At 44.1% G+C, this 26673-nt stretch overlaps 1 protein-coding gene across 1 annotated transcript in view; it reads right to left on the bottom strand.

Annotated features, from left to right (window-relative positions):
* Positions 1-232: 232 nt before the first annotated feature.
* The window catches only part of LOC119439527 (uncharacterized), a 394460-nt gene continuing 368019 nt past the window's right edge, over positions 233-26673 (bottom strand). The window contains 3 exon segments of the mRNA XM_037704848.2: positions 233-850; positions 5160-5389; positions 9010-9425. The gene's annotated coding sequence lies outside the window, so the exon portion shown is untranslated.

The following is a 26673-nucleotide window of genomic DNA, read 5'->3' as shown; positions in this document are numbered from 1 at the left end:
GACATGAAATGAATGTTTGCAAAGTTCGCCTCAATACCAGAATAATGAAAAGATTGCATTTTAATTGTCCTTGTCCATTGTAGAATACTCGCACCTTTAATCTACAGTGTTCAACAATACTGTTTTAGTCTTGAGGTATTCATGATTAACACAAGTACAGTAGTGTCACCCACTATGTATCCTCTGCAGAAGTGGGAAGGTAGATATGACACTAAATAGACTGCACAATGAATCAATGTTATTTGAGCTTTTATTCATGAAATAGTAAAGAGTATAGGTACAAAATAGTTTACCCATTTTTCGAACTGTAACTGCAATGTAAAGCACTATTTTTTTACCAAGGCGTTGACTTCATGGTATATACCACCCAATCCTTCTCTGGCCACTATTAACTAAAACCCAGGTACATGACAGAATTTTCAGATCAACGTAACGGTGTAAAATTTGCTTAATGTCTCTTTAGACACGCACGAACTAGCAACATCTCTTTTCACAATTTGATTAAAGCAATGAAAAAACATGCACTGCATCAATACTTCTTTAGAATGCACTTGTTGACAGAATTAACCCCTCAGAAAGCACCGAAAATTTCTTTAGAGCTACACAATAGCACACTGATGCATAACTATCTTTCCTATAACTTTGATGGCTGTGCAAGCCTGAGGCAATCGTGCATCTGAGTCAAGCTCTCCTCAAAGGCATTCCTGAACGTTGCAGTGGATGTGGTGGCACAGCTATTGAAGGATGACAGGCCAAATGTGATGGTGTATGCCTGTGGGTTACAACAGCAGCCATAGCCATCCTTGACAAGTGGGCCGTAAAACATGACTGCATCGCACTGTGTGGCCACCTGCAAATCCAAGGTTCACGTTAGATGTTACTAAACACCTTGACCCCACATAAAAGGAAACAACTTTCGCATATGCAGAGTGTTACATCAAATGAAGGATTATTGCACAGTGTGTTCCTGCAATGACTGTATCAGAATAATAAAAATGGGAGATTCAGCATAAAAGGGTAATTTTTGCCGACCAACCTTCACAGAAGTAGTGAAAATAAAAATATGCACTATTGCCAGTACAAATGTCTACTGAAAACTGTCTAATTAAGCTTAACATTTGGTTAAAAATCGCCAGTTTCGAGAAATATGAACTCGTAATCGGCCGTTAAATACAGTGATGTTCCAATTTTTTTCTGTTCTGAAATTTTCTCCAGTGTAGAAACATTACCTAGCACAGCAGTGACACGGCAGATTTCGTGCGCTTATTCCTTGAAACTGGTCCCGTGCACAGTTCCTAGCAGAGTATGCTTCGAGTATTGGCTAGCTTCAATATTGCAATTACAGCATGCCCCTAAAGTCATTATTTCAATGCTAATTAAAGTGAAACATACATAATTATACTGACATTATCATGCAAATTGTGTCCACTCCTGCTGTGAAACTTGAACAGTAAGAAAACTTTTTTTTATATATGTATATATAAATATATCTATACATATACATTTAATCTGAGACAGCCACCGCAGAAATACACTATATAGGCTGTAGAAGATTCCTACCTAATTCCTATCTACCTATGTATATATACTAGCTTGTCAAAAGCTCTTCTTTTCATTCTGTGGTAGCAAAGTTTCTTTCTAAAATTGCTAAAGCATACCTGCAAAACTGAGAACTCCACAGTTCATAAATTCCCTCGGACACGGCCAAAGAGGAGAGAGGGGGAGGGCGGGAGATAGCACGCCTTTTTTTTAGAAGCTTAATTGCCCTGATCACATGCCTTTTGTGGGATACATATGCACTTAACGATAATTTACCTTTAGAGACAGCAGACAAGCAGCAACACATTTGGAACAGCAGAGACTGACAATCAACACTTAGATTTTAGATAACCGACTTTTCGTCAACATTGCTGTAGCCGTTTTCACCTGATTAAGGAGCATGTCTGCATAAACTCGAAGAAAGCACCCTTGTTGCGCGCTTTCACCATCACAAGACTTCCAAAGACAGGGTTGGAAATCAATGAGCAAAACTTTTTCGCAAACAGAATTTATTTTTCAAAGCTTAATTAAACATTTGTAAAATTGTAGATGAACCCAAATTGGTACAATTTATGCAATTTTCAGGAGACTTGACAGGTGTATGTAAAGCAAAATCTGTCATTCAACCACCATGGGAATCGTCAGCAGTACACCGGCTTTTCTATGATTAGGCATGCATTTGTTGGGAAAGCACATTGCATCTTCTGTTAATGTTCCGTGTGGCACAATTACATCGTGCCCTGGCCTTGCAAAATTTCTTTTGAGCTGTCAGGTGTGTAACATTCACAATGAAGTCATCCTTGTAATGTATCTCAAACCTGCACTTAATTATAAAAAGAGTTGATGCATTCTTTATTATAGTAAATTTTGTATTTTTCCTGCTTTCTTTGTGCAAAATTATCACATTGTTTCTATTTTGTTGTGAGGCAATGCCTTATGTTAACACAATGTATGTAGTATTTCATAATTACCATAAATTTTTATGTGCATTTTTTCTTTGCACTCTAATATTTCTTGTGTTGTATTTAGTTTAGACGTCTTTTAACTGCGAGAAAAAACGAGGACACATGAAAGAAACACACACGACACCACTCTGCTCATGGTGTCGTGTGTGTTTCTTTTATGTGTCTTCGGTTTTTCGCGCAGTTATAAAAACGTCTAAAAGCTATGCAACAACTAGCCCGCCAGAACGTCCTACTACTTACTTTAGGAACGCCAAATTGGTACACATGCGAACTAAAACTTGTGTACTTGTCCAATGTATTTATATGTGTTCCTGTTTTTAGCTTCCAAGGATAGGGGCAAGAGCCGTGTCAAGCTGCTACTCAGCAGCTTTTTGTTCTTGTCCTCCCATTCGTTATGTGCAGATGCTGTGACAAATGCCAAATTATTTGATTGATTGATTGTCACTGTGTCTAGATATCTCAGCAGTAATGGGTAATTATTGTTGACATTTTGCTACTGCTAATTTTGCTACTATTATTATAAATACAGGTTCATGGTAAAAATTAGGGGCCAAATAAGGACTTTAAACATTGCCACAAAGGAAATTTATTTTGACAAATTATTTAACAAGGCTGTTCAGAAGCCTAGAAGTCAGGCTTAGAGGCTTTGTTTATCAAGTAGAGGGTTGACGATTCGGTTAGTGATACGTCTGTTAACTTGAAGGGAGAAACGAGGTTGCTTGAAACATTGAGCTAACAAGGTCCTCACGTTTGATAAAATACCGGTGGAAATCTTTTTGTTTCAAGCGCCTCTGCGACGTTTGTATCGCGCATGTACAGATCCGGAATTCTCATTTCATCATTTCATAATTTCCTGAGAGGTGTGAGTGTTTAGTGAGCGCTTGTGTTCTTCAGTCTTGTCCGTATTGGTTTTCACGCTCCTTTTAATTTTACGATATTCCATGAACCAACTAACTCGGCAGCAAGCCTAGTTAAACAGAGCCAATATTTCAATGACCAACTGCATTCTACTTCTCTGCTGGTGCAAATTCTCAGCAGTGGATATGTGTGACACGATTACACAGCTGCGGAAATTTAAACCAGTAGCTAAATAGAATGCACCTGATTACTACAGTATTAGCTTTGGGTTTGCGTGGTTGAGCTCTGCACCACCAGGTGGCTGCACCACTCCGGTAGCGCTCATTTATGCCTCCTTTCATCCGGCAAAACACGCAGTCCGCCGGCGTTTGCCGGAAAACCGGACACGCAAAAACTCCTTTGCCAGGCAAGGTACTCGACGACCATCTATAAAACTGCCCGGGTAGCCAAAGAAAGCTCTTCGCTTTATCATTCATTATTGCACGTGTTGCTGGCTGCACAGTGACAGATATAGGTTTGTGAAGAAAACTCTTGTTGGGAATGTTCTTGACGATGGAATTGCCAGGCCTCGTTATCACGCAGACTCGCCTCTCTCTTTGCCTGGCAACGACGGTCAACTGGTGTGGTGGCAGCAGATATGTTTTATGCTTTTCGGAACGTTTAGCTTCCAGATGCGCCTCCTTCACCGCAGTCCTCAAATACCGTAAAGGGGACACTGTTCATTGGAGGAGACAGTGTGGCGGACACGCTTTCCTGTTCTGCAAATACTATCGAAATGCCCCTAACATGGGCGGACAGCAGTTTCGTAGCCTTCAGCTGGCCGTGTCATCAGCAGGGCGGCAATGATGATAAATACAAGGTTAGCTTAAATGTATTGGAAGCACTTCATTCCCATATGTTTAGCCGGCTAAGTGCCCAATGTATCTTTTATGCTATGCAGAACTGGATACCTCAAAATGTTGATTTAGGTACGGGAAACATGACACATAGCTTGTAGTGTTTTTGATACTCTGGAGCGAGTTCTGTGTTGTGCATTTAATTATTAGCATAATAACAAAGCTTTACCTAAAATAACATTTCATTGTTTGTTTTATTCAGAAATGCCCTCTCTATAGCCGCAAATAAATGTTAACAAGTTTTTTACTACAAGTAATAGACAGCGCCAGAATATACACAGGACCAAACGATGAGTAACGAGACAGACACAGGGCGCTTACTCGTCGTTTGGTCCTGTGTATATTCTGGCGCTGTCTATTACTTGATGATGAAGAACCAACTAGCCCAAAAACACGTCCTTACAAGTTTTTTACGTTATTTTTTATGTAGAACATGGGCATTATGGGGTTAAAGAAACAGGTTCGCTATGATCGCAATACGGCATGGCGCTATTGGTAGAGAACCCAGGATCGAATTCTGGAGATTTAGAGTCTAAAAGTATTTTACAGCCATTGTCAAAAGTGGCGATGCATGACAATGCCTCCGAGTAGGGAATTGCCCTTAAAAAAATCCCTACTAGAATAAGAGCCCTAGTATGAATACGCAAATCAATGCCAGCCCCCAGGTCAAGTAACTCTATATTGAAATTCTTTATTGCCCATAATTCTCTTTTTAATCATATATTTGCATGAGAATGTTCTCTGGATGACCAGGACTACAAAATTCCGATGATTATGGCAGAAGCTGCCGCCATTGAAATCAAACAGCACGAAATATTTGTCTTTCGTCGTCGGCGGGCTCGTCCCAATGCTTCTGCCCGACGACTATCTGTGTGGTGGGAGTGACTCTAGAGTAGGTTACCTATTAACGACAGCCACTCAACAGCATGCGTTGCAGGATTGTGGCTTGCACGCAGGTCCCACTATTTGCATCCGCCGCTTCCACGGGCACGCGTGTTACGGGCGACCTCCAAGCTGGGTTCCATTAAGGCGACAGCGGGTCGTCCAGCGACGGTCGCATTGCCCAGGGCTATGCGGGGCATGGGCTCCGCCAGCGTGAGGTGATCTTCGTTCCGTGACTTGCTGTGACGGCTGGTGCAAGGAGGAATGCAGATGCAGCTTGGGTAAGAGGTCATGCCCTAAATAGATGGGCGCATTTTTAGACGGACAGAAGTTCATTTAAAGAAAATTGGAATGATTAAAAGCACTCTGTGAATGCATGCAAGAACTTGCGTGATGCATGCAAGATCTTGCGTGATGCATGCAAGATGCCTTCATCTCATGACTCAAACACTTCTTAAATAAGGATGTGGCTGTGCTAAAAAGGTTGAGCAACAGTAACGCAAATCACATCTGCTAATTTAGCCTCTTCCCGATGTGATGACCACTGGCTTATGAGGAGAATATTAATCCCCAAAATATTCCAACGAATTTTGCTGACATCTGTAGAACAGCTTTAGCTGCAAAGTTTTCAAGAATGCATCAATACAAAGCTGCAATCCGCTGTGGCAGCCGTGTGGCTACAGCGGTGCTTTGCTGTGGTCGAGATCGCTGGTTCAATCACGACCATGACGGCCACATTCTGATGGGGGCGGAATGCAAAGACGCCCGTGTACCGGTCCATCGGGCGCATGGTCAAGAACCCGAGCTGGTCAAAAATAATCCGCAGCCCTCCACTCCACTCAGACCAAAGGTCTGAGCGTGTGATCCGTCACGTCTACAACCCCATCTTCTGTGAGAAACGTCAATGATCTATCTCGAGATACGCTAAATGTTGTGTGAGCAATAAAGAAAACGCGTTTGAACTCAATCGAGCCTTGCCCAATATGGATGGCCTTGGTTAAAGACCCACGCAAATATATTGGCCCCATCGATTGGGGTACACCCAGTGTAGTGTTAAGTATACCTCAGTTTCAGCGCAATTCTCGATGCCAATTATAGCTTTTCTGTTCCAAATGCGTGAAAACGAGATCTTTACCAAATACCAAATAATCAATTCCATGTCTCTGTATAAAGTCTGCATACTTAGCGTGTTCATGGCAGAGGCAGCATGCTCTCTCCCATGCATAGGACATTTCGAAGCGGGAATACAAAATCACGAGATGATGCTCTATGGGAGCACTACGTGCCATGGTTGAAGCATTCGGGAACCAGAACCAGCAGCAAGTAGAAATACACTGCTCAGCGACAATCCCAACTTAAATAAGGACGTTAAATTCGAGACGGATTCAGAAATATCGCATTATAAGGAAGTGCGAAATTGAATGCAAAGTGGCACACATGCGTGAGCAGAACAAGCTTCAGATCATCCACACAATTTATGTATTTTTGTGCAGTTTGAAACCTGGTCAAGAGCACGGGCATATTTAAAGATGTCCACACTTATAAGAAGCCCACAAACACAGACACCAAGGGCAACATAGGAGAATTTACTTGTACTTACTAATGAAATTAAAGAAGTGATAAACTAATCGAAATGAAAGTAGATGAAAAAAACAACTTCCCGAAGGGGGTGGCGCTGGCTAGTACTCCTAGAAGCAAAACCATCGCACTCGTAATGTGAAGACGGCGGATCGTTCCCCACCTGCAGCCTGTTGTGTTTTCATCTACTTTCATTTTCATTTATTTGTCATATATTTAATTCAACTAGTAAGTACTCGTAATTTACCCTATGTTGTCCTTGGTGTCTGTGTTTGTCGGCTTCTTATGATACGATTACTAAATCGGGCTCCAGGGCTTCCTGCCTTCTCGTTCTTCACATTACTGATAGCCACTAGTCAGTTCAAGGGCTCTGTAGATAGCACTTTTCACAGAGACTTATGAAGCAACCTTAGTGGAATGCAATGTACAAAGTTGCCCTCTTTCAGAGCATCAATGACACGTTTGATTACATTATAAAGCAGGCCATATTGTCCCCCATTCTTCTTAGCTAAAACCAAAAGCATGGTTTCTACCTTTCTCGAGTAGGTACATCTTTAGGAAGTGCTCATTCAGCAAACGGGGGTGGGACTGCCGAAAGTCATTTCGGAGCAATTATTGGTGCAAGTAAAATTGTGTTTTGGAGCAGTTTCGAGCTGACAAAATTGCATTTTGAAGCAACTTGGAGCAGGGTAAATTTCATTTTCGAGCAGTTTGCAGCAGGCCAATCTGAATTTTGGTGGAAGAATGGAATATGGCAGCACACTTTGAAACCACGATGAAACAGAGGATAAACCAACACAAAGCACGTAGTAGAAGCACGCTTTGTAGCTATAGTGTACTAGAATATGGAAGAGTGGGTCGAGCAGCAGCACGGCATTTGTTTTCCTTTAAAGCCGAAAACATTGGTGGAACTACAATCGAACTATATATTCCTTCGCCGACGTTAATGATCATAGAGGAAAATGTTCTCAAATTATGCGGTGCAATCGTTGTGCTAACATAATTTCTTAGTCACCATGTATATGTCAACGCAGACCCAGAGAGCCGCAGTCAACCCTGGGTTGGTTTAACGTAGAACTATTCCAATCTGTCTTTATTGCGATATCAATTAGGTGGACACGCTAGGCGCATTTCTGCCATCGTCGTCACCCTGATGTTCCGATAAAGCCCAGGGGCGATAACATCGTCTCGGCGCGTCGTATGTTGTATGTGCAAGTGAAAGCGTGCGAGGGTGAGCCAACGATGGCAGCTCAGTCTCGCACGTGCAAGGAGGAAGCGCGTCGTCTTCGGTCGCGCGCAAGGCATCGTGGGGGGAGGGGAGAGTTCTCGGCGGCTGCCGAGCATGGCGCGGCAGCGCGGCCCTATGTTGGAAGCAATCTGCAATGGGGACAGAGTGAGAGCGCTCATAGCTTTGTGCGTGCTGTGTATTCGCCGCTTAGCTCGAGTTGAAGCGAGAGGCAGCACAAAGGTCATTTCACTCGCTGCTGCAGCCATGTTTCCTCACTCCAGCATTTATACAGCCAGTTTCCGCGGTCATCGAGTGAAACGTGCTCATGTTTGCATGTGTTCACATGACACCATGCTTGTTAATTTAGTTACTACTATCCTTACTTCGTATAGCTGTCTACTAATTTGCTATCGCAACCGATGCTTCGCCTTTTGGGCGAAACTGCGACTTTTTGCCCACTCAACCGTATTCTATAGTACACTCTAAATACAGCCGCCCTGGCCATTCCAACAGCAGTGACAACAGCCGAGAGTGGCTGCGCGCACCATCCACTTGCTGGAAGCGCTGAAATGTCCAGTGTTAAAAGCACGAGAAACTAAATTCAGAGAAACTGTGCGGGAAGCGCCGTCGCGTGGTCTGTGGAATGTGAACGGCCGCACAATTTTTCGGAGAACGAATCCATCGCTGTTGGCGACCACTGCCGGAGCACACATGCCGAAGCCGTTCTGGTACAGCGTGGCATGATTTCAGTCAATTTTCTGTGTTTGGCGCAGGAATCTGCGTTTGTATTAAAATGGCGCAACTGGCGCAGGAGCCCCACCCCTGCTAACCACATCTACAGTGACCTATATTGGCGCGAAGCTGGGTTCGTTTAAGAGCGGCACATGTGTGCCCAATGGCACATGCTCAGTGACCCAATCTGGTCCGACGGTTGGTTACGAACCCCATTACCTCAGCACAGCAGCCCAACCACGGACAAGTAGGCAGGAAAACAGTTTAGATACAAACAGATAGATACATAACCCCTGCAAAGTGCGTTAAGTATTGAAATAGATCCTCTCACCGCATGGAGCTTGTCCTTCAGCATCTAATCCATCACCGGATTGGCTATCTGGATCCGGACGGGGTCTCTCTCAACAACCTCTTGGTGCGGCTCGTGATACGTAGGGTCACGGGCAGAGAGATGTCGCATGGGTCCAGCGAAACTGCCAACGAACTGTAGGCCCGCAACGCCACCATCGGCAACCTGTGGGTCTGGCACTCTTAGCCGCTGCCCACGCACGCACCAACACGGCACATTTCTCGGGGCAGCTGGTGCTGCTCAAGACACCACCGGAGGAAGGAGACGACCAGTGTTCCGACGCTGGGGTCCTCATAAATGTCCGGCTCAGAGTTCCTCGTGTCCGAAGCCTGTTGCAAAGGAAACACCAGAACGAGAGACCTCTGGGTCTTGCTGATCATCGTGTCCATTCTGGTATGCTGTGCTGGGCTCATTTGTCTCATCTTCACAATCGTTTAACAAAAGAGGCTCCAAGAAACCGTCCCCTATTTGCCAGGCTTGAGAAACAGCCTTTTCAGTGGGTTCCTCTCGATCCGCACATTCTTCTTCCATTGCCTCTTGAGCCGTCGATTCAGTCAAGTTCGGTACCCCTGCACCGACAGCATCATTGCATGCTGCCTCCTCATTACAATCTTGCCCACTGGCGCAAGATTTTTGTTTCCCAGAAACTTGGTGTAGATGTCCAGCAGGCAGTTGGAACACAGCCCAGGCTTGGTTGAAGCACCTGGGTCATGCTGACCGAGAAGTGTTTCATCTTTAAGCCACTTCTCAACGATTCTGAAGGCAGCCCTGAATTAATCGCAGCCTGCATCCAGATCGTCATCTTCTGTAAAGTCACTATTGATCGTGACGAGCTGGTCAATTTTCCAGAGCAGGATGTTCGGGCACCACAACCTCGCCTGCGCATCTCAGCTGCGCAAAATTTCTACCAGGACATCAGCAATGCACCAAGGAAAACTGAAGAATGTTCTCCACATTGGTCTCGTACGTCACCATGTACCAGGCAGAGGCTCTGCGAAGCTTCCGTTTGCACAGCTCCTCAGAATCGCTGATGCAGTTGTCATGCATTTCTGTTATGACATCAGTATAGAAGATGTTGCGTGTTGTCTCAGTTAAAAACTTCATCTTCTCAACGAGGTCCTCCATGTTCAACTTGTCTGATTGGGCGTTGTGGTAGATGTCAAAAGTGTTGACCATGCAGGCCATCACCTCACCCACCGACCCAATTACATACTGGCTCAGAATTCGGCGAAAGTTTGAATTGTAATCTGTGAGGGCTTGAATCACCGACTCTCTGTAGTTCTCCCGCCCTGGAACGGCGAGTGCACGGCACCGGCCTGGATCGACATGCTGATGGCCGAGCCTGTCGACGGCAGCTTCCAGGGAACGGCACGTTCGGTAGAAGACCCCGAGCGCCAGGTCCGACCGGTATGTAGTTTTGTGGCTGCCTTTCTCCATGAAGTCTGAGTAAAGCAGGGGGCGTTCGTCATGCCGCAAGAAGGCTGTCTGACCATTCTTGGCAAAGTCGAGGCAGATGCTGATCTTCTCTGCGATGGCAAGACACCATGGCGAGTGAATTCCCCCTGGCTCCCGGTCAGCCCATACCAGGTGGCCATTCGACAAGATCCCGATGGAGTCATTCTTGATGCAATTGCAGAAAAACTTGATCATGTCATCAGTCTTCAATGAAGACCGAAGAGATGTCCAAATTTGTTAGAGGCTACTGCAGTGTTCAATGATGGCTTCTGGGTTAATTAAAAAAACGGCGACTACAAAATGCAAGGCAGCCTATATACTTTCTTGTAGTGAGAGTAAAGAACCAAAAACACTGATAAACGCGAGTTAAGAATCTAGCTTTTTATCAGCCAAACTTGAGCCCAGATAGATGAGCAATGCTGTCTAGTATCTAACGCTATACATGTCTCACCGTAGATTCAATGTGCACAGACTGATAAGACTCCCCTTGCTATAAAATAGGGGAGTTACATTAAATTTTCGGATACTGTAAGCATGTCTTGCGCCAAGTGATAACAGGGATAATCAGGTGAAAATTTAACACTAAGAAAAAAAGCAAGTGCAGTGCTGCGGTTCTTAACACACCAAATAACAACTGAATCGAAACAAAAAGCTTATAATGAAAGCAACTGTAGTCCAAGATTGTGAAACTTCTCTCCACGCACGTTCATATATAATGATAAGAATAATTATTATAATAAACATTATTTAAAATATAATACAAAAGCAGGCCTGTTGAATCTAAATGAAGGCTTGAATAAGAATGCCGTTGGAACCTATAGTACAAATGCCTACATAACCCCACCCACCAATCTCCATACTTCCCCTAATCCTGACCATAAAGCCACCTCTTCCATAAATAAAGGTCTAATTCATTCAGTCATGAATAAGACTTGCCGTGATTTCTTTGTTGTCTGACTCAGGGCTCCTGTCCAAAAAGTTCATGGGAGGTCTGTTTGGTCCCACGACAAACATACACTTCTCCCAAATGACGATATACTCGTCCTCGTCCAAGTCGGAGCCTGCATGCCAGAAAAAGAAGAGACCGATGCTTATCATAGGACAGAGCTCCCCGATACTTCGAACAGAGCGATTTCAGATTTAAATAACAAATCACAGGGTTCAACATCCAAAATCAACACACAGCTTATGAGGGAGACCATGGTCCGAGCCCTCTCCCTCAGTAGTGCTCAGTTTTTAAAAAAGCACATACCTCTGAACACGATGTTCGGTGTTATACAGAATACAGAACATTAGCAGACATTGAAAATGGCCCAGTCAAGCTGTCCTCGGAGCCATCGTTCTCTTCTTCACCTGACCAAAACAATATCTTCACATTGGCTGTAGTGCGCGTTCACTCCACTGCTGTGGCTGATAGTGTCGCCTGCACTGGGATAACACAACGCTATCACGAAAAGTGCAGGCACAGGGGAATGAACTCTCCATCTGCTTCTCACTTCAACGAGTCTCTGAAACTCCAAGATAACACGACCTCCAGCTTTAAACGTAGATGAAGGTATTGCATACAAAGCCATGGCCACCTCAACTTGCCCAACCTTGGCACCCACTGCAGATTACCGCTAAGCTGAAGCGTGCAGGCCATATGCGCTCAACTGCACTAACAGCCATGCACTAGTTGCCATGGCTGGGCTAGAAGAGGAGAGAGGCTCATTTGCCACACACAAGTTATAAAATACTTCGCTATATCGAGAATTTTGAAGTTCGTTACATCGAGGTCAACAGTATTTAGATAGCAGCTCACAAAGTATATCTTAGCAGTAGTTGCACGACTTGTTTATAGCTTGTCGCATGGCTCTGGATCGACCAGTGAGGAGGTAGGATGGGGCTAGATTTTTTTAGCTGCTTGAAGAACCCCGAAATGCTGTTTGCAGAACCACTGGGCTTCATGTAACCCAGTTTCACCCCCGTATTCAGAAATGGCATGAATGTGCCAAAGACGCTCGTGTGTATCCATCAGCGCATTGACATCTTCCTGAACACAAGAGTGTCTGCTGAAACCAAATTTACTAATTTTGCAACACTTTCAGGCACTAATGTACTAAAGGTAAGACGGAAATTACTGCGAGTAGCCACAAAATGCAGGCCTACCAGCCATTTCGTTGGGGTGTCGCCTGGGTCCGTGTGCCGGAAACACGATGCAGTCAATGACGTGGTGTAGCTCTGGAAGGTCGATGGCGTTGAACTTTCGCACGTCACCCGGGTGCAGGCAGGGGCACTTGGTGACAAGGACACTGGCCATGATGACAGTCCGCTTGGGTGGTTCATGGTACTGCCCATGTGGGCTGCGTATCTCGGTGCACTGTACAAACACTTGCACAATCCAATAAGCCTTTGGCTTATTGGATTGGAACCAGTGCTGAATATGGCTGTCAAATGTTGTTGAGAAAACAATAATGTCATCTAGGTAACCTAAGCAGGTCGACCATTTGAAGCCACGAAGGAGCGAATCCATCATGTGCTCAAATGTGGCTGGCGCATTGCGTAGGCCGAAGGGCATAACTAAATTGGTATAGCCCATCAGGTGTCACAAAAGGGGTCTTCTCGCGGTCCATAGGATCTACGTCAACCTGCCAATAGCCACACCGCAGGTCGATAGACAAAAAATAACTCGCACCGTGGAGGTAATCGAGGGCATCATCTATGCTTGGCAATGGATATACGTCCTTCTTAGTGATCTTGGTGAGGTGTCTGTAATCGACACAGAAACGCCAGGTGCTGTCTTTTCTTGACGCGCACAACTCGGGATGGCCATGGGCTAGACAAAGGTTCTATAATGTCTTTTGCCATCATCTTGTCACTTCTGTTTGTATAATCGCCTGTTCAGCGGCAGAAACACGATATGGACAGTGATGAATAGGGTTGTCTGGCCAAGTGGGCCTCATATCGCGCGCGTCCACTTTGGAGTTCCGTGCTTGGGTAATGGGGATGAACAGGCAGCGTACCCCGCAACTCCACCAAAAAATGTTCCACAAAAACGTATATTTACAATTATTTACAGGCGAGTAGCAAAGGCGTAGCAGCAACCAGCCAAGATGGCAAGGAGCAACCTCTACTTCCTCTTCTTCGGTGCCAGCCTAATGTTGTCCTCTGCTTCGGTGCCAGTCTTCTGTCTCGCGGCAATATCGGCAGCTGTGTACCAGTGTACAAACATACAGCCACAAAATTCTTTTTTTGCAGTGAAGCTGTAACAGCGAAGTTACAAATGTTTGATAAACGACTTTGCGACCGCCATGGTTTCGCGCTCATCTTTGCTACCCTCTACACAGGCATTCTCTCCTTGCCACATACTGTCACCAGCTGTATGCTGTTCAATATGTGGAAAGGGTCACAACTCCACACCAAAAAAAAAAAAAACGCTCTTCCATAGTGCACCTCTGATCACACTGTGCGATGCAGAGCTCAGCAGCACAATGCTGAAAAGGTGCCCAGAAAAACCATGTGAAGTGATGGCTTGAGCTATGTGGTTGCTGCCTCTCAGACCTCAGAAGTGAACACTAAGTCAGTTTTCTTATGAAAATGGGGTACACACATTCACTACATAGAGTGTGGTTTGCAAACAATTTATAGTGCCTATTTTAGTCATCATCGTGCATAAAATGAGGCTTTTAGTGCCTGTTCTAGCTGTCTAACCCTGTCAAAGAAGCAATCAACTCTAATTGGGAAATTAACTGGAAAATTCCAATCGTAAATAAGTACATAACTGGACCAATTGAACTAACTGGAACGTGACCCATTGGTTTTTGTTGGAGTGATGTTTCGAAACCTACTGGTTGGAATAACCAATTGCACCAATGGGCCATATCAATACACATATATACCCCACAAAGCAAACCTAAATAGGATTCCAGCTGTCAGAAACAGGTTTGATATAGCCTTAGTGCTGCCCATGCATATATAGCTATAATTCATTCCAGTTTCCTTGAATGGGTTCATAAAGTATGATTTCCCAGCAGGTTACGTTCTAGCTAGTTTATTCCTATTGGTAGTCCAGTTGGGAATGTAAGGTGGGCCTAGCTGGTTCAAACTGGCAAGTCCAATTTTACTCAATTGGTTGCATCCCCGACTCGCAACCAAGTCATAACTCGTAATCGTAACCAAATGGAGGTAAGGATTTCCCAATGGGTCCAGTTGATTCCAATTGGCAAGTCCAATCGGACTCGAAAAAACTCAATTGGTTTCACTTTGACTAAATCTTAACCAGTTGGAACTAGGGATTTACCAATCGGTCCCAATTTGGTCCATTTCATTTCAATTGGCAACTCTAATTGGTTTCTCCACTGACCCAATCGTATAAGAATTTTCGAATTGGTTCCTATTGGTCCCAGTTAATTCCTATTGGGAAAGCTGAGTGGAGTCAATAGTTTAGTTTTTTTTGACTGGGAATACCCCCATTTTGATTGCCTAATATCGACATCAGAATACCTTCATTATATCTGAACATTCGTTATATCCAATAATTAGTCTTATTTATGAATTCATATTTACAAATATTTGTATAGAAACTCGACAGATCCACCACACTTAGAAAAAGGATTTACACAGAAAAAAATTTGTTATAATATCCGAACATCGCTTTATTATATACACATTCATTATATTGAGTTCTTGCACTACTAACAAGCACAAACTGCTCTTCTCACACCGTACCCGTGGTCACGAAGCTGACTCATGGAAGGTGCCAGGAAGTTGAATTCAGTGTGAACGACAGCTTGTCTAGGTTGTCGTCACTGAATGACACACGGATGGCGAACTCGCTGTTGAACTTTCGCAGAATCCTGTTCTCGAAGTGGACCTGCGGCGTGGCAGAATGCAATTCAGTTATCGTTAGAGAGTTTTAGTGCATCATAAAGCACATGTGCCTGCTGTAATATAGAAGGCTTAAAGTATGCACGCAAAAAGTGCAGAGAAGAGACTTGTGCAGCATTACATACACACGCAAACTTCCTTGGGTCTCTTGCGTAGCTAGTGTTACAACATAACTGCACCCACGCCACCCACTTCAACCAAAACTTGTCCTAGCTACTTGTGCTTCATCACGACAGTGAGAAATAAATGATAAATTGAGCTTTTGCTTAACTTTACTCTCACTTAGAGGGCAGAGTATTAGCAATCTTGTATTGTTCTAGAGATTGGCTGTTCGTTGCGACACTCTTGGCATGCCTGCCAAACTAGGGACCTCAAAATTTGGGAACATTGTCAGGGAGGGGGGGGGAGGAGGAGAGAGGCACCACCACCAACAAAAAATACAAAGCTAACACAATGCATCAAGCACAAGGTTGCAAATTCATCCGCCGGCGGTTACCACTCCTTGAATGCACAACAGTTTGCGGCATAATGAAGGTATGCATGTTTGCAGCTATGTTTATGAAGTTTGCAGGTATGCCTCAGGCATAATGAAAGGTGCCCCTATTGCTGCGAAAGTGCTTTGATTTCCATCCATCAGATAGCATGACAGCTTGATGCCAAAAGTACTCTAGCGTGCCCTTTCTGCCTCCACAACTTTGAGACGCAACTGCAACACACGTGTCTCGCGCTCAAACTGATCTCTCTTCGCTTTTCTTTCCGTAGCCCTTTCTTCTCGAGCTTGCACCCTCCTGCTCATCGAACCTCGCCTTTAACTCCGCTCCCTCAAGCGCCATTTAAAACTCAACAACATGCATGCAGCTGAGTGTGCATCTATGTAAACCATAAAAGTTAGGTTAGGTTAGTTAGGTCAGTCAACAATCAAGTCAATAAGCAATAATTTTTAGACATTGTGTTTATGAACTATAGTTGACTTGTTTTTAGCTATATACTTTTGGACATTTTAAAGCGAAGCTTTGTACCTCTACCAGCCAAGGGTTCTGTCGTGTCCGTCGTTGTAATCAAAAAACGATCCCGACGAACCGCTAACAATTGCAGGTATAGCAGTATAGCTTACTTGAATTCACGCATTCAGCGTACAACTAAGCAGTAGCGCACCCAGGATCTCTGCCAGGGGGGGGGGGGGGGGTTGACAGTTTGCCAATACCATCTAAACAGCACTAATTTCGATTTCTTCACGGGAAATTGTAAAAAAAATGCGCTTTTTGCGAGTGTGCAGACGATTGCGCGTCTTACATCTTAGTTGCAGCACTCAAATGCGTAAGGGAAGAAAATGGGTTAAACAAAAGGGGGGGTTAAGTCGGCCTCCGGGGGGGGGGGGGTTACAACCCCCGAATCCCCCCCCGTCGGTGCGCCAACGCAACTAAGCACTCGTTTTCGCAAGAAAAACCACAAAAACAAGCTTCAAAGTGATGAGCCAACATGACGGATGATAAGGGCTGCGGGCAAACAACGAAAACAGGCTCGGCGCGGTCCGTAAGATTAGATTGCAGCTGTTGCAAAGCTTATGCAGCTGCTTGAAAGAGGGTTGACGTCATTCGAAACCCTTCTAATCTAGTAACTGCTTCGGTTCATTTTCTAGACTACACCACTATGGGTAGACCCCGGAAAGTAAAGACGGCAGAACGTGCATTCGCGGAACGTGCATTGATTTAACCTTGGCAAAGAATGTAACTACAGTGACAACTGAAAATTTGAGTGTATATCACAACGATCATAAAGCAGTAGTGAACATTGTGGTGAAGTAAATAATAATAAAGGCCGTGGTTAAAGTTACGTTGTAGTGTGTGAAATATCAAGTGCGCCGCAGTCACCGTGAGGGTGGCGTAAAAAGCTTTGCTTTCCAACCACCTTCACAGGGTGGATTGGCGAGCAATTTTTTTTGATAGGGCTATCCTCTATAACCATCGTTGTAATGAAATGTAGCATATGTTTAGCTTCTAAATTCTAATATCCTAAAGCTGTCTTAATAATGTGACACCGGTTCGTAATAAGAACTGACTAGAGAAGCAATTACATCTAAGCTGTCTTAGCCTGACGAGGCTGAAACCATGTTTGATTGTATTTGCCTACAACAGAAGGAATGCCGCAGCACCCATACCTGAATCTCGCGACTCCACTTGAACGCCGCATCTTTGGACAAATAAGTCCCAATGGGTGTAGCAGATCAGTGTCCTATGGGCAGAATTCTGAGAACCGCCCAACCACGCTCCTTGCCAGGGAGTGCTCTTGAACAACCAGCTTTAGGAAGAGGCCTCCGCAGAGGGAGGCCGTGCACACAGCACCGCTGATGCAGTTGATATCTAATGGCAAGGTAGCGCTCCCAGCGGAGCGGAGCTGCCGCCGCTGTGCTGCCAGGCCTTGTTGTTGGAATCGCTCACCACTTCGCCCATCAGCATCGGCGGTGTATTGAGGTAAAGGTATAGCTCCATGAAGCAGTTCTTTTCATTTATCAGCACCTGAGGTGTCAAGCACAGGGAAACGCCGTTTTCTCGAGACATGCCAGCAAGTTACTTTTGATAATAACAGTTGTTACTGAACTGCTCCTCTTGTCAACCAGTTCTGCTCAAATAATTCCTGCAGAAATCATTGTTTTGCAGGAAATATCCAACATTGAGAAAAAGAAACAAAACCAATTTCAGAAATTTGTCAGCATGGCTAATTAAATAATTGGGCCAGTATTTCTACAACTTCAGGCATATACCTCATTTCTCCTTGGGGGGATGTGGGCCCTTACGCAACATTTTTTTTATAAAGATATCCTACGAGGTGTAGCGCTGAAAACTTGTACATATATTGAATGTTATGTGCTTATTTTGAATATAAGGTCTTGTTTATCGCTTTCCCTTCAAATTTATTTATCTTCCGCAAGGACTCGCAAAATATGTGCACCTTAGATATTGCTAAATACGGTATCAATGTTTTCGGTACGATTCAAGGAATGCAATAAGACCAACCTTATTGCTCTGCGTATTGCTTAGGAGTGCAATGTTTTGCCACTAAGCCACCATGGCAGATGAATGAATGAATTAGGTGCTTTTAATTTGTCATACTTGGGGTATGAACTCGAGACAAAGATAAGAAACTGGCTTGAGGACATGTAGGGCACAGAAAACGAGTACTACCGCACATTATGCAGGGGCAGGCCACACACACTGTATGTCGGCATGCAACAACAACATTTCAACCATAAAGGGCACAAGAAGCCGTATGAAACATTTGGGGATGAAAGATGTTCAACAAGATTGCACAAGCTGAACATTAGAAAACAGCACTATTGGATTCTTTGCGTAAAGTATAGCTTAACGGAAGTGGGAGGCATATAACATCATAGGAGGCACCATACTTATTCAACGTTGCAGGCAGTGTATCTGTACGGTCTGTTGGCCGTAGTTTACCACAGACCTTTGGAGGAAGATGGCACCACCAATTTCGCTGTTTATGCTTATGTCTCAAGCCAATCCAGTGTTCCACAATCTGCAATTCATTTTAAGGAATTCCTATACAAAATTAACCGACAACTCTCAGCACAGCTGTAAGACGGTATCGCGCACAAACTGTATGTCACTAAGATGATCGCTGTGGATGTATCACAATACAAGCAGTGAACTCTCACCTGTAGGTGTTTAGTGGACGGGCCAAACCACTAGGTGATGCCAGGCCACTCTATGGTACAATGCACCTGGTAAATTGATTCTTCGTAAAGGTTCCTGCTCTGCTTGCAGCAGAAGTTGCCGAATGAAAATGTTGCGTCTACGTCACGCAGCAGGCCCTGCCCGCTGATACTCCTCTAGGTACCTGTCGTGGCATTCATCGGGGTCCGACAGGATCCACCATACTCGAAGCTTCAGCTGGTGATCTTGAGGGCCTACTGCATAGCATTTAGCAAAATTCTGGAATTTATAGCCGCAAAGCTGCGCATTGCGTTATGAGTGCGAGGGGCGCCCTGGGTTAATTTTGACCAGCTGCTGTTGGGTAACGAGTACCTAAAGCACAGAAGATATTGTTTTGCTTTCCACTCTCACGAAAATTCGGCCGTGAGCACTCCGAAATCGAATGCCCGCCAGATTTCATGCTCTGCAGCAGAACATGACCACTAATCCATCGCGATGAATGCGTTGCATTTGCCCTGTAATTAGTTCTGGTTCATTGAGAATCTCAAGTATCGTGGAGCAAGAAGCCAGTTCATTTGAAAGTCATGCCGAGGACCCACATTGATTCTTAACATTCCAGATTCAGCACGACTTCCAGCGAGGGGTAATAGAACATCCAGTTATGCCACAAACTAAATTTTGTATACAGACTATTATGTATCTATGCTATCTGAAACTAAACTTTCCATGTGGTCTGAAATTTTACTGCAGCTTGCCCTGACGCGAAGGATGCTTAACAACAAAACTGCAACAAAATGTATGGTCATAACTTGCTGGCTTTACTATTTTTCCACACAGTGTTACCAACATTTGCACTGGGTATACTCATATTGTGCAAAAATTTACCTGAATAACCATAGTCTCGTGTGAAAGGATCCTGTTTATGCTTATGAGTAACTTTAGATGACACCGGGAGTCGGATGCCACTGAAAGTTATATTCACACAAATGGGTCTCGCCTGCAGTGTCAAGGTTCCTTCCAACCTTCTTAATTACAGGTTTCAGAATTTTAATGGACAATTTAGAGTACTTGTCCATATCTACACAATTGCTCAGCAAGTGCCACATACAATTGAGAAAAACAAGAACGCTTAGCAGTTTGTGTACCTGTTACAAACACACTTAGGGCAACAAATCAAAACATTTCAGTGGAGAAAGAAAAGATCTTTCCAAGCAAATGGGCTGTCGAGAAATGGTAGGCTGTGTTTTCATATCATAATGAAAAAGTATACCTGCCAGCTACAGCTGTCAGGAGCTCTTCGGTTTATCCAGTTTCAAATATAGCCACTGATGTTTGAGTCATGGTCTTCATTACAAACCGAATTAAAGACAAGTAAAATTTTAAGAGAAAGCTTAAGCTCAGGGCCAACTTGGATGCCGCCTATTAAAATGCATGTAAAACACAGAAATGCGTTTACGAGACAACCCATGGACCAATTTGAATACAATTTGTTGCATTTAAAGAATGTTAAAGTCTGGTGACTGTAGAAGCAGAATTTGGATTCAGAGCCTGAAATGTTGTACTAAAATTGTCAAAAATCTGTTAATATAAATATAAACATGAAGTTTGCAAATGCACAACTCTACGTCAAAAACATATCGCATTTCTGTAAACTCTACCCATTTGATTATCTAAAATGGGCAGCTCTTATCCGAATTTACAGCTCACGTGAATTCATTACACTTGCAAGGGCTTTGCAAATGTACCACTGGCACATTAGTGGCATGTTTCGGAGTGGTGTATAATGAATATTGTCCGCTTTAGATGTATTACTGTAGCCCTTATAGAATCTTGAAATCTTGCAATTTTCAACAAACTTTATTAAAAGATAGACGGCCCCCCTAAATTGAAAATCTGTTTCTTCCAGTCACTAGATTTTAACGATTAAGAAACGATTTCTCCATTCCCGTGCATTTAGATAGAAGTCCTTGAGCTAAAGCTTCATCTGGTAGATTCAGCTGAACGCTTTCGAGCTCTCTAAAGCGGTCTTGCGGTGCGGATTACCACGGCCGCCGATTAAGGCCTGCCGCGTGCATCGAAAACGGCGTCGCGGTGCCTCGCAGTGGGGGAGGGGTCTTGTCTGGGATCGGCATAGAAAATACGTCTGGAACGCGCTTGGAACGCCGTCGCCCGTGGAAGCTAACACTTCCCATCCCCGTCAGCTAGCGCCGTTCGGCCCAGCCAAGCTGCCGAGAAGGCAATTACGGCTCTGACATTCGCTCCCATTTCAGCCCGCCAGTCCTTGCAAGCCACCTTGTACCCGGGAGCGCGCGACCGAGATCCGGCAAACTCGTTCACGTGGCAGTATATTCTAGGCACTATAACGTGGCTACTCCGATTGAACCCCCCTCCCCCCTGCCGACGCCTATGGCTACGACCTAGTACACTTTCTCAGCAATGTTGCAGAGCCCAAAAGGCCATGAGGGGTACGCATCGTACATTCATAATTACTTGTACCAATACATATCCCATCGCGATTCGTTTTTTTTTTTAAGTTTCTGCCATGCCCACTTGGATTATTCATAATTTGCAGTTCTGGGTCCACCCGATACGAACAAAACAATATTTCACTTATTAGAAAGTACGCTGGTCAGCACAATGCGCAGCAGGCGACGCGCGGCCGCCGGCGCCATGGGGCCGTATTCTGAAACGTTCCCCTTCGGCGAAATTTCTTTTTTCGCTTTCAGGCGCGCGCTGATTGGAATGTTTCAGAATACGGCCCATCAACTCTACAAGGATGGCGAGCTGGAACATAACCATGTTAGCAGTGCGCGGCAAAACGACATGAGTACACAAAAAAAGTAGGTCTTTTTCTGTGTCTTCGTTTTGCCGTGCGCGGTTATCTTTCATGACAAAAGCACATGACATGCGCAACAAATGTTAATGGGTAGTGCCTACGCTAAAACGCAACAGGCGGAATAAAACACGACAAACGTACGCATACGACCAATCTTACCTTCCGGCGCGCTGTCGCCTTCAGCTGAGTGCATGACAGAGCAGCTTAGAAAGGACGCATCACATCGAATCGTTCGAACGATATCACGAGAGCGCGCGATACACGCGCTGCACGTTCTCTCGAACTGTCCCCATAAAGACCAACTTTAGAGAAGGGAAACTGTAGCTTCGACAGTGGTATGAAAATAAGAAGCGGCAGCGCATGGAACTCACTGGGGTACCCGACAGATGGCGCTGCTCAAACAAAAAACGGAAATTGTATTTTTTTTTTTTTGTGCAAAATTCAATATGGCCGTTTTCTACCGGTCGCGCACGCTGGTACCAGGCCCCGGAAACTCTCGAGCACACCTTCCTTCTTGCACCGTGCTCTCGAGTTCACCAAATGGCCACAGAGGGCGAAAAATCAACCGCGGCGCGTTCCAGCATAAGCGCGCAAGTGGAGATACTGTACTTTGATCGAATACTTTAGTTTGTATTTTTTTTGCTAGGGGCGCTCAACACGACTCAATATTTGAGCTATTAATGTACATTTAATAACCGACAAACACAGTTACAGTGTCATTTTTTACAAAATAAGCAGTCTATTGTTTTTATTGGACTTCTGTTATTAAAGTCTGTGCTTTGTTACTTGAATAAAGGTTTTGAGGCCTCACTGACATGTGATCAGCGGAAGCCTACTGGTATCGATTGCAGTCCGTGCCGTTTATCGATTCAAATTGTACGGCGGTTATATTTGCGAACGGGGTGGTCGTTTCCTTTGAGCAGCATCACGCAGGTTCATTTTAATTAGATATCAATAATACCTCAGCCAGTTTATGCGTCCAACATTCGATAGCTGCCAACAAGCGAACGTGTTTAAAGACGGTGAACTTTATCAGCTGCGGCGTTTCACTGGCGGCTGCATGCACGGCTTCCGCCGTTTGTTATCTGCCGCATCTGGCCGCGTTGCGTCTGGTTTCTCGAAAAAAAAAAAAAAGTGCTGTCCAGCACGAACATTCATCGCTGGACATTCATTTTTCTTCCCACTGCCGCCCGATTCATGGCCAATCCCCCGTAGTGGGTTGTGCTATATCTACAGGCACCAAACCAAACCAAATCATCGCTGGAACCGAGCACAGTCTGCTTGAAGACTACCCACGAAAGCGGATTAACCTTGCAGCCCCTGGGCTTGTGCGCCGGTGAGTAAAAAAGCAGTGCTTCGCATTTTCAACTTTGAATTTCTTTGCGTGCGAGGCGGATAAAGCAGATTCCTGTCGTCATTTCTTAAAAGTAGAAAATAGTAATAATTATAAAGTTATTGCCATTCCAAAGCAATTCAAACGAGGCTCTTGCTACTTTGCCAAGTTGCTAAAATTGCTAACATGAGTACAGCATAAATAATAAAGTTTTGGCTGTTTCTGCATAAATGATACACCGCGATAAATTCACTGCACATTAGTGACAAGTGTACTTCCGGTGATACGGTTAGATTAACTGAATTTGAGACATAATAAAATGACTGTGTTTATTACTAGTATCTGGCAGAAACAATTGTCATCTAATCGAGACTTGACTAAGCACAGCCCACACAAGGACGCCACTGAAAGAAATGCACACTCAAAACAGTGTTGTGTGTGTGTGTTTGTGCGTTTTTCTGTCATGCAGCGTTTCGTGCACTGTTCTCTGTCATACATGAATCACAAACTCACGCACACTTCCACCATAGTAATCGAGGCTCTTTTTTCTTTCGACTCCAGCCTCCAAGACACTGCTCATATTTGGACTCATCCCTTTGGACTCTATTGTCTCTGGACATAGAAGTCAACCGTGAACGTGTCTCCACTGGAAGTAACATCAAGGGCCAGAATCCTCACAGGGTATGTTTCTGAACACTTCAACTAAAACCGTGATTTTTTTTCATTTATGGGACCAACTTTTGTTTCACCATTTTTTGCTTGCATGTGTGTCATGGCTTTGTCATTTCTCTTTTCAGGAAGACGGACAAAAGAGAGATTATTGGTCTGCAAGCTGCCCACGCTAAGCCACAAGATGCTCAACTGTCACCACAATGACAACAGGTCCTTTTGAACTACGTGCCTCACTATGAAATGTTTGGAAGTTTACCAGATAGAGGGGTGTGAGCCCTATTAGGAAAACAGCAGTCTACAGTTCTGTATCATACTGAGCGGCAATGAGAAATTTGACATACAAGCTTAGTTGCTTTTAAGGGCGCTTTATTACAGTCGGAGAAGTAACATGTTGAGTCCCAACTTGTTTCTTTTGCAGTCATTATAGCCATGACGACCAGAACAGAAACAATGTAGCAAGCTCCTACTTGCTAATGCACAAACTCTGTCATCTGCTCTTTGCAAATCAATTTGACGGGCATTAGTACCACGAAGTATCACATGCTCCCTCACAACGATAATTTGTTACATGAAAATGCAAAGAATTTTAAAATGATCAAAAGCGTGCAATATTAAGGGAATGACACTTCATGTTGACTGAAACTTATTTTATTTTTTACTTAAAGTACCCTCAGGGCCACAGGCATTAAAGAGGGGAGTGGTTACAAAGTAGTAGAGTAAAACAAACAAGTGCAGTGAGTTCTTGTAACATAATGATTCTCCTGATTATACAATGTTAGCTAATGTTTTGCAAAAAAGTTTGTTATCTGTGATGGCTACGATACTTGGTGGTTCCATTTCTGAGATGTACGGGGCATGAAAGAAAGACTTTGTGTTACATGAATCAATTCCTGCCTTACTGCGATGATCGACGCAGTTTGAAATGCACTGAGGCCGCAGTATGAAGTCATGAAGTGTGGTGTGATAGAAAATTTTATGAAATAGCAAAAGATGGCCGACTTTGCGGCGATTAGCTAGCGGAATGAGTGCTATATAGGCCAGTTTACATTGAAGTTATACTCGCGGTACGGTTATAATTAGAAATAATCAAGCGAGTATAGTTATTTTGTACTAGTTCAAGTGAAGTAATAAGATTAACGCGACTGGGATCCCGTATTGCAGATGCATATTCAAGTTTCCAGCGAATTAGTCTTGTAAAGCTGTAGTTCTAAAGCAGACGGTGCTTTGAAAAAGTTGCGCCATAAGTACCCGAGCATGTGATTAGCACTGCTAATGACGTACTCTATATTATTGCTCCAATTTAAGTTATTTATATGACATGACAAAATCTAAGGGAACGTTAGCATGGCAAGTGCTAGGATTAGAATTAGATCTGGAAATGCGCATGATTTTACATTTGTTTTCTACAAGAGGCTCATATACAGTTTTCATGAAATCAATAACTAGGCTAGTACTGCACCATAAGAGATAGCTAGAAAAGGCAAGCTCACACAACTGGCCAGCCTATTTCACATTTCACAAACTTGAGAAATCACTAAAAGCAAATTTTCTTTCTCTTCAAACGGCAGATGACAAAACCTGCGCACAGTGTGCTCCCAAAAATATTTTGAAATGTACTCGCAGAATAAGTTCAGCTTAACATTTAGCTAATCATCAGTGAACGAGCAAGGGAAACCTCAGCGTGGGAACTTGTCTTCGTCTCGGCCCTCACGAACATGTTTGCTTGGTGAAACGCTGGCTCCAAGCTGAGGCTTCCCTTGGTCACCTGTTGCTCAACTGAAGTGTTCATCTCCTTGCAACCTCTTTGCTGTGTTTGAATACATATACCGAGATTATTTTTCAACATGAAACCACAAATTCCATTTTCCAAGGATCTGTGAGCATTAATTGGGCTTGCTTCACACAATATTTCCAGAAGTCCTTGTAAGCACTGCTGTCTCCATAACGTTCCTTGGTTTCCTTACAAGTACTCCACTTGTGTCAAAGCCTTTGCTGCCGCACCTGAACACTAAATTTGCCGCAGAAAAATATCAAGAGCAGAAAATGTGATGTAAAATTTAGCATAACGCCCCCCTCCTACACTTCGTGCCTCTCGCCAATGTGTTATGAGAGCAATGCGACATTGCAGCTCGAACTTATCTTGCTGACAGTACATTCTTGTCGAGAAAGTTTTTGTTTCTTTCTTTAATCTAGCTGAAATCGTCGAACACAGAGAATATAAAACGTCAAGCAGCACTGTACGCAATCCAAGTACGAGGGCAGCTCAGGCATAGCTATGGCTCAGCATAAACATCACTGTCTGAACCTTCGTTCTCACTGCTTTACGGCACGCCGAACACGATGAGAAAACTTCGCTCAATTTCAGCTTTGGGTCCCAATAAATAGATGGTTATCTGTGTTTCTGTATGTTGTAAACTCAGTGACGGACAACATTAAGTCCACCTGAGCTGTACGAAAATTGTGATCATGTACTGCCTCATTCACCATTGACAATAGACAATGTGAGCTTACTTGTTTGAAGTGTTTTATTGTCAGTTGAGGCCTCTCGGTCACCTGGCGACATAATGAATATATCTGTAGTCATGTTAGAGTACAGTACACACGAATACCTCCCCGAAAGCGGTAACAAAACGCCCCAAACCAGCGAGCAAGCAGCGCGACCAGCCCTACGAACCGCTACTGTAGCAGCCATATTGCTCACTACGTAATGATGATGATATTAGTTTCGATTCTGCCAGCGCCATCTCTCGGTCGCATACTTTAGTTCACAACGCCACCGCTACGCTTATTTTCGTTGCACTGTGGAAGGTACA

The sequence above is a fragment of the Dermacentor silvarum genome, chromosome 1 (genome assembly GCF_013339745.2).
Source record: "Dermacentor silvarum isolate Dsil-2018 chromosome 1, BIME_Dsil_1.4, whole genome shotgun sequence".
Taxonomy (NCBI): domain Eukaryota; kingdom Metazoa; phylum Arthropoda; class Arachnida; order Ixodida; family Ixodidae; genus Dermacentor; species Dermacentor silvarum.
This window is presented reverse-complemented; position numbering and strand designations above follow the sequence as displayed.